We start from the raw sequence: 7,357 nt of genomic DNA, 5'->3' as shown, positions 1-7,357 counted from the left end.
AATACCTGCGTCAATGTGGTACGGTCTTTGTCTCTCTTCACCACGCATAAGAACACCTCATAAGAAATAGATGATCAATAAGATATGAAAGTTTAAGGCATTTTCATTTTTGAAGATGCATCTCATTTAAAACTATTTTGTATTCTACTCTACATTCTTTACTCTATAAAATCCCTTTAATGCACTAGTCACTTTTCCAGTTGTACCCTGTTGACTGCTGAAGATGGACAGAAGCCCACCCTAACCACCCTGAACAGGATCCAGTTGGAATAGAAATGGGTGTATATAATATGCCTCATTTCAACAACTGCAGCTGCACAGTAATACAACAAAGGTGGTTGAGACAGTTGTAAAAAATTCAGGCTCAATAAATTCTGGGCTATGTTTTTCAGAAGACCTTTCAGCCCAAGATTTCTTCTAAGTATAGAAGTAATTTCTTGCTTAGTAGGAGGCCTGTCACTGGAGGGTAATATAATACACTAAAGTGTAACAATGCCATCTAGTGGCAATACCCACAGCAAAAGAAGCTTACCCAGATAAAACAACAAAATTGTGTTCTTCTCACCACTAAAACATATTTAAAATTAACAAAAATGTATCAGTTCAAACTAGTCTTTCAATCACTGATGTCTAGTGCGATTCCATGATGCACATAAGGTCCTGTATGACTATCCTCATTTATGCACTCTGAAGAAATTGGATCCATGTTTTGCTGCTGCTCAGCACCGACTATCAGTTTTCGAAGAACTATTTTAAACCTTGCTGGCCAGACACAGACTACTTATATGAGAACCCACCTTCATCTCACTGTTATAGATTGCTACCTTAAAGGTTCAAGAAACAAGGCATGTTTAATTTAAGTAAATCAATAATTCTCTGAAAGTTTAGAACAAGATCCATCTTGACTATGTGCCGTTTTTACCCGAACATATATACATTTATATGTTATGCGTCTGCATGTGTCTGTGTAAAAATGTTTATATTTTCTTTAAAGATATATCAATAATCCGATTATGTTGCCAACTCTTTTTGACTTATTTTTAGTCCAGTTAGGATTATATATGTGTGCTATTGAATGGTTGTTTAATCGTCTACTTTACATATATATATATTAATTTCAGAAATTCATATACACACCACATTACATGTATTATTGCTGTTTAATTTAATTCAAAAGTATATAATCAGTATTTGATCTTTAACCATAAAAATACATTGGAAACTCTCAAAATAATTGTTACAAAAAACAGTGGAACTATGGGAATTGGAAAACGCTGTCTATGCGAGTGTGAGTGCAAGCAGCTCAAATGTCAAAGGCGCCTCTGTTTACTGTTACACAAGAATTAAGCTGAAATGGGTCAGAAGCTCTGGAGCAGAGTATCATCCATCATCTTCCGGGCAGAGTAGGACAAGGAGAAACTAGTGACACTAAGGTCATTTAAGCTAATGATAAAAAATTAACAAGATGCTGAAAGATTAATGTTGTAGTTTAAACATGTTAAACTATAACATGTTTAGAAATTGCAGGAAAGATATAGATATTTAGGTAAAAGCAATTAAAAACTTATTTAAAATTGGTTGGAATTATAACACACATGGTCTGATGTAAATTTTTACTTATAGTAACTCACTGAAATGCCTCTGATGTTACTGTACCCACAACACTAATTTAATGCATCATTAATTGGGTTTTTCTCTGGTTTCTTTATATTTCATACACAGGACTAGGTGAGCTGTGAAGACACGCGTTACATGTTGAAAACTACCATAATTTACTCACTAGGGGTAAGTCGTAGCAGCAAGGGGCAGGAAGCCATTGCTTCAGCTTTTACAAGAATTAAAATTCAATCACTAGTAATGTCTGATTGCTAGAAAAATATTTGTTACAGTTGTAATTAATGTACAATGTTAAAGCTGCATCTTCGGGTCATGGACACCTCCGCCCCGGTGTCCACTAGGTAGGGTACTCCTTTCACCATCGCATAGATTTCATCCCCCTCCCAGTAGGCATTGTCCAGGATGACCCGCAACCTCGAAGTAATTACTTCGATGGCCCCCCGGTCCCGGCCTTGCGTGAGTCACGGAGGGCCCGTTTCTGTTCTAGGGTTAACTTGTTGTATTCTTCTGGTGGCAGGAACACGTCCTTCTTCTGTTGGTTCCCGGCTGTTGGTCGAATGGGAAACTTTCCTTGTTGTTCTTGGGTTTTCTGTGTGTCCCGGAAAGATCTCAACCAGTCCAGCCAGGTCCCACGACAGAGTCCATGCTGAATGTCAGAAATGACAGCCCTGTGGCAAGTTTTAATTCAACCCAAGCTAGTAGTGAGAGTGATGAGAAGAAGAACTTCCCCTCTGCAAATACCTCATCGGCAACAAAGAGGAGTGGATTGCTTCCGATCTGGAAAGCTGGGTCACCTGACTCGTGGTTGTCTAGCTCCAGCCCCATGTAAGATAAACTTACTGCCCCCTTTCAGCTGAATGGGGGTAGTGCTGAGGAGGGCCTACCACCACTAGAAGACACTCCACTTACTGAAACTGCATTGTGGTTGGACTGGCAAGGCAGATTGCATGGATTATAAAATAACATCAGGCTCATTGGCATTCCCCTCAGTTCCCTGATGAACAGTGACCCCACTGTCTCCATGGTCCAAGCAGGCATACTGCCTACCACTAAAAGACCAAGTCCCAACTAAGAAATGCACTACCACAGCCACAGGTGAGCGACTAGTGGGTGCTCAACGTAAAGGACAACAGTAAGAATAGCTGATATGTTCTTGCTAGCCTACATCCAAGACCCATGCATTGTTGGACTGGGCCTACCTGGCAGCATATAGGAACACAATAGATGTTGCCATACTTTTAGTGGGCCACAAGCCATGGCCAGGAGGTGGTGCAATGAGTCAACACAACAACACAATTGAGAGGCCGCAATTGGGTCCCCACCGTCACCACCTGGTGACTCAGTATTGATGGGCAAGGCACATGCTGTGCTACTATTCACAGAAACAATACAAACTCTGCTTGAGATGTCAGAAATAGTACAGGGCCGAGCCAGGTAGGGGGTGAGAAGGTACAAGACTTCCTGGAGATCAATGATAATATTTTTTATTCCAAAGTGTTCCCGCATCAATCTGGTCCAGCACAAGATCAACACTAGTGAGACAAGACCTATGCATCTACAGCGTCATTGAATACCTTCTGGAAGGCGAGCTACTGTGGAACATAAGATCGAAGAGGAGGCTGACATTGAACACTCTTCAAACAGCCCCTGTGCTGCTGGGTGGTCCTTGTGGAAAAGAAAGACAAAGATTGGCAGGTCTGCATCAACTTCTGGCAGCTAAATGAAAACACAAATGCATACCTCCTCGCAGGCATTGATGACACCCTTGACTATATTGCTGGGTATAGTTGGTTCGGTACCACTGACCTCTGCAGTTGCTAATGGGATGGGTACTGGCCCATGTCCTGTGAAGCTGCTGTGTTGTCTACTTGGATGACCTTCTTGTGGACTTTGTTCTGGGGACAAGGTTTGAGTGCCTAGTGTAGAATAACCGACTGTCCTAAAGCTTACCAGCCAGCAGGCTAGACCCTCTGTCTGTGGTTCTTCACTGTGACTGCCTAGTCCCATCCCAGACAGGTGTGCCTTCAGATTAAGACACATCTCACTTCTCCAACAGAGGCATCTCCCTCCCCACGGGTTGACCTAGGTGAGACTCTGCACGCCAGTCATAGAAAATGGCAGTTGTTAACAAGTCTTACATATTTAGTAGTTGATCTATAAAGAGAAGTTGTTGTGATCTGGTTATGTTCTTGTTGCAAGATTGTGGTTAATTTTACATTACTGTGGTTAAGGTCGTCTTTACTGCTAGAATATGCCAGAGGGGCATATTTTAGTGGCTGTTGGGGGTGGACTACCTACTGTATTTCACAGAGTACTTTGCAGCATTTTATGTATCCTATGTTGGATCCTGTCACAAGTGTGTTATATTGAGCTGTCTCTAGTGTTATTAAAAGACTGTTCTGCTGTTCAACTGTGGTGTCATTATTGATAATAACCCACAGAAGGTTACAATATATAATACATACATACAGTTTTCATTAGAAGAAATAAGTTGTGATAGCCTTCTATCCCTGCAAGGATGGCAGTCATCCTCTAACCATAGGATTTACACTAGATTATCACAAAATCTAACACTTCTACAGTTTTCAGAAGGAGGTTAAACAAACACCTAGCAGTGTTCATCACTGCCAGGTTTTCGAATAAAGGATCTTGTTGTATTAATAAACATGTTACATCATAACATTTTCATAAAACATTTCAAAAGTACATGAAGGAAAAAACAGATGAGACATAAAAGAGACATTTTGAGGCAATTATCCAATATGCTTCAGTTTCTTCAGGTTAAGTCTTCCTTATGCTTGCAGTGGATCTAGTAGAAGTAATTGGACTCATGTCACCAGTAAAAAGATACTGTTGTGGGAGGAGTACATTACTAGTGCCAAGTTTGCAGTATTCTAAGTTAAGTGTTGCGGCATGCACCAGAAACAGGTGGCACCGTTATGAGTGCCCCAAGTGCTGCATGACATAAACAGCACTGGGTTTACTGCCATGATAGGAAAGTAGCACAAACAAGAAGGGGTTTCTCTACTCTGGCTGTGCAGTGTATAGAAAACATAATGTTAAAAAAGTATTTGTGTCTAGTGTTTATTTCTGATTAATTTTATGGAATAACAACCACATTGCTTCTTGGTTGGAAAGAGTCATTCCAAATGACTCCTCCTCTTTCCTGCCCTGTAATTCAACTCCAGGCAAACCTATCCTTGACCTGAGGGGGGCTTGAAGTTAAAACAACTTCTGATTATGAATTGAGAAATAAATTTCACACAAAATTCATTTTTTCTGTTTCAAAAAATTATTAAATCTGTCAGTTATATACACGTCCTTACCAGAAAGCAGAAATCAGAGAACATAGGTAGTGCAGAAGCAGAGAGAAAACAGTCATCCAAGCCGTTTACTCAGCTTTGTGATCTTGGGTTCTTGTCTCATTTGCAAGATGTTAATAACTACACTTGTCTAACTTTAATACCAGAAGTAGAATGTGTAAAGTCTACTGCAGCAGCCAGCAGGGAGCCCTGTTTTGTTTTTGTTTTTTTTACAGCTTTTTTGGTGCACAGTCAAAACAAGTGGGGATTTTCAAATTAACAACCAGATAATGGGCATTTTCCATGTGCACAAAATATATCAAGTATAGCACATCCCATTCCTTGTGTTATCATTGAAGATGCCACTGTTTGCTAAAACTACCAAAATAACATCATCATGTAAATGGAACCGATAGAAGGAGAAACAACAAAGAAACGAAAATTGAGCGGTATGATCCACTAATCAGTGGGGGACTTGTAAAGATTCTCCATTTTCACATTGACCGCAAAACCAATTTGACAGACATTGTGTGTTAACTTGCTGCTGACTATGCATCACAGTGCACCACTTTCAAAGTGAAATACATTTTAACCACAGACAGCACACAGCATGCTAAATATCACACTGTGCTTGATGCTAAGCAAGACTGTAATTGAAGGGTTTGTAATACAAACTTCACTGGTGCTGCTTCCGTTGTGAGAATAGTTTTAGAATGACTGTAAGCATGTGTTTATTTAACATTAAGCCGAGTTAACACCACATACTTCACACAAATCTAATCAAAGGTTCTTTGAGCTTAGCTGCTTTAGTCAAAGTTGTCTTTGATCAGTGTCTTCTGGTGATGTAGTAAAGCAATATTTTAAAAGTGCGATTCATCTCAATTTGAGTTTTCCATGCTCTTGAGTCTGTGACAGGAACATGATAGGCACCACTTTAAGATCAGAGAACTGTGAAGAGCAAGCATTACATTATTGTGGATAAAGTAAGAAGTTTAGCAGCTTTTTATTGCTCAATATGTGAGTGCTTGAAATATGAGTTCAGGGGTCAGATGGAGGCCAACTACAGCCAGACATGAAAGAATTTTGCCTATCTGCCATTGAACTTTAAAAAAACACAGGGACCTATTTTACACCAACACATTTCCATCCTATATATGTAGCATACATGCAATGAGAACTGATCTGTAAAAAAAAACTGTATTAACTCGGGTACATATTTCTTTACATTCTAAGGAATAGAAAATTCTTCCAGATTTATCCATCTGCTGCTGTGGCCTGAGTCCCAACTGTGTGTGTTAGCATTGTAAAGCTAGCAGAGCAGTAAATCAAGCTCATGTTGGGACCTCATCAGCCTCTCGCCTCTTACAAGGACTGGAGGCATCAATTTCCCTGATCGCATGGTGCATTTCCCGAAGCTTTAAAACATTACGAGAAGCTGATAAAAATGTCTCTCTGATTATGAGACTATTAAAATTATCTAGACAAAAAATATGGGGCAGCCACCCAGAGGAGGAAAACTAGTGACCTGCACCACTGGCTGGAGGAAAACTGGTTTCATGTCAGACTGATTTTAACTATGAATGGTCTCAATGTTCTCTAAATTTCAAACATTACTCAACCAAAAGATGTACAATACACAAATAAGGGATACTGCAATGGATATACGCTTAATTTGTAGTAGTAAAGCTCTGACATACCATTGTGACTCAAATGGATTAATGGCAAGAGCAGAAGAGATACTGATGGAGGAAGCAGACTTAAATCAAGGAATAGGATGGGCTTAATATAATTAATACAGTTTTATAACTGGATGGTGGGTTGGAGGTGAGAATTCTGAGAAAGAACATTAGCTAAGATTTGGCGAGTTATAAATCACAACTAATTTATGTTTATGTTGAAATGGCTAAATCTTTACATTTCTATGTGAATATTTACAATAGATTTCAGATCAGTTACTACTTCCTGGTGATCAATGATCAAGCTTATTTGTACAGCATATTTCAGCAACAAGGCAGTTCAAAGAGCTTTAAGTTATAAAAACATCACACAATTTACATTTGAGAAAACCAGTAAACATTACATTACACAACACAACAAATCATGTATCCTTAACCATAACCAGAGAAACTTGACCGAGTCAATTTATTCAATACATAATGCAATAATAAAGCAAGTCAAAATTTGCAGAAACTAAAACCTCCTGAGATACTGACAGGAAGTTTGTATGTGGTAACGCACAATCAGCTACAAATTTACTCTTATTTCTGAGCCTAAACAGACAGATCTACCATCCCCTGGAAGATGACACTTGGAAGTAGAATTCTTTGCGTACAGTGTTTCAGATTTATAGTTGTTGTGTGTTGAAGTCAAACTTTACTGCTAAAGCCATAAAGATTTGGGGAATGCCGTAAGACTGGCATGTGGCTAAAGAAACACGT

The sequence above is a fragment of the Poecilia reticulata genome, linkage group LG5 (genome assembly GCF_000633615.1).
Source record: "Poecilia reticulata strain Guanapo linkage group LG5, Guppy_female_1.0+MT, whole genome shotgun sequence".
In the NCBI taxonomy this organism is placed as follows: domain Eukaryota; kingdom Metazoa; phylum Chordata; class Actinopteri; order Cyprinodontiformes; family Poeciliidae; genus Poecilia; species Poecilia reticulata.
The sequence above is the reverse complement of the archived record's forward strand: the minus strand, read 5'-3'. Positions refer to the sequence as shown.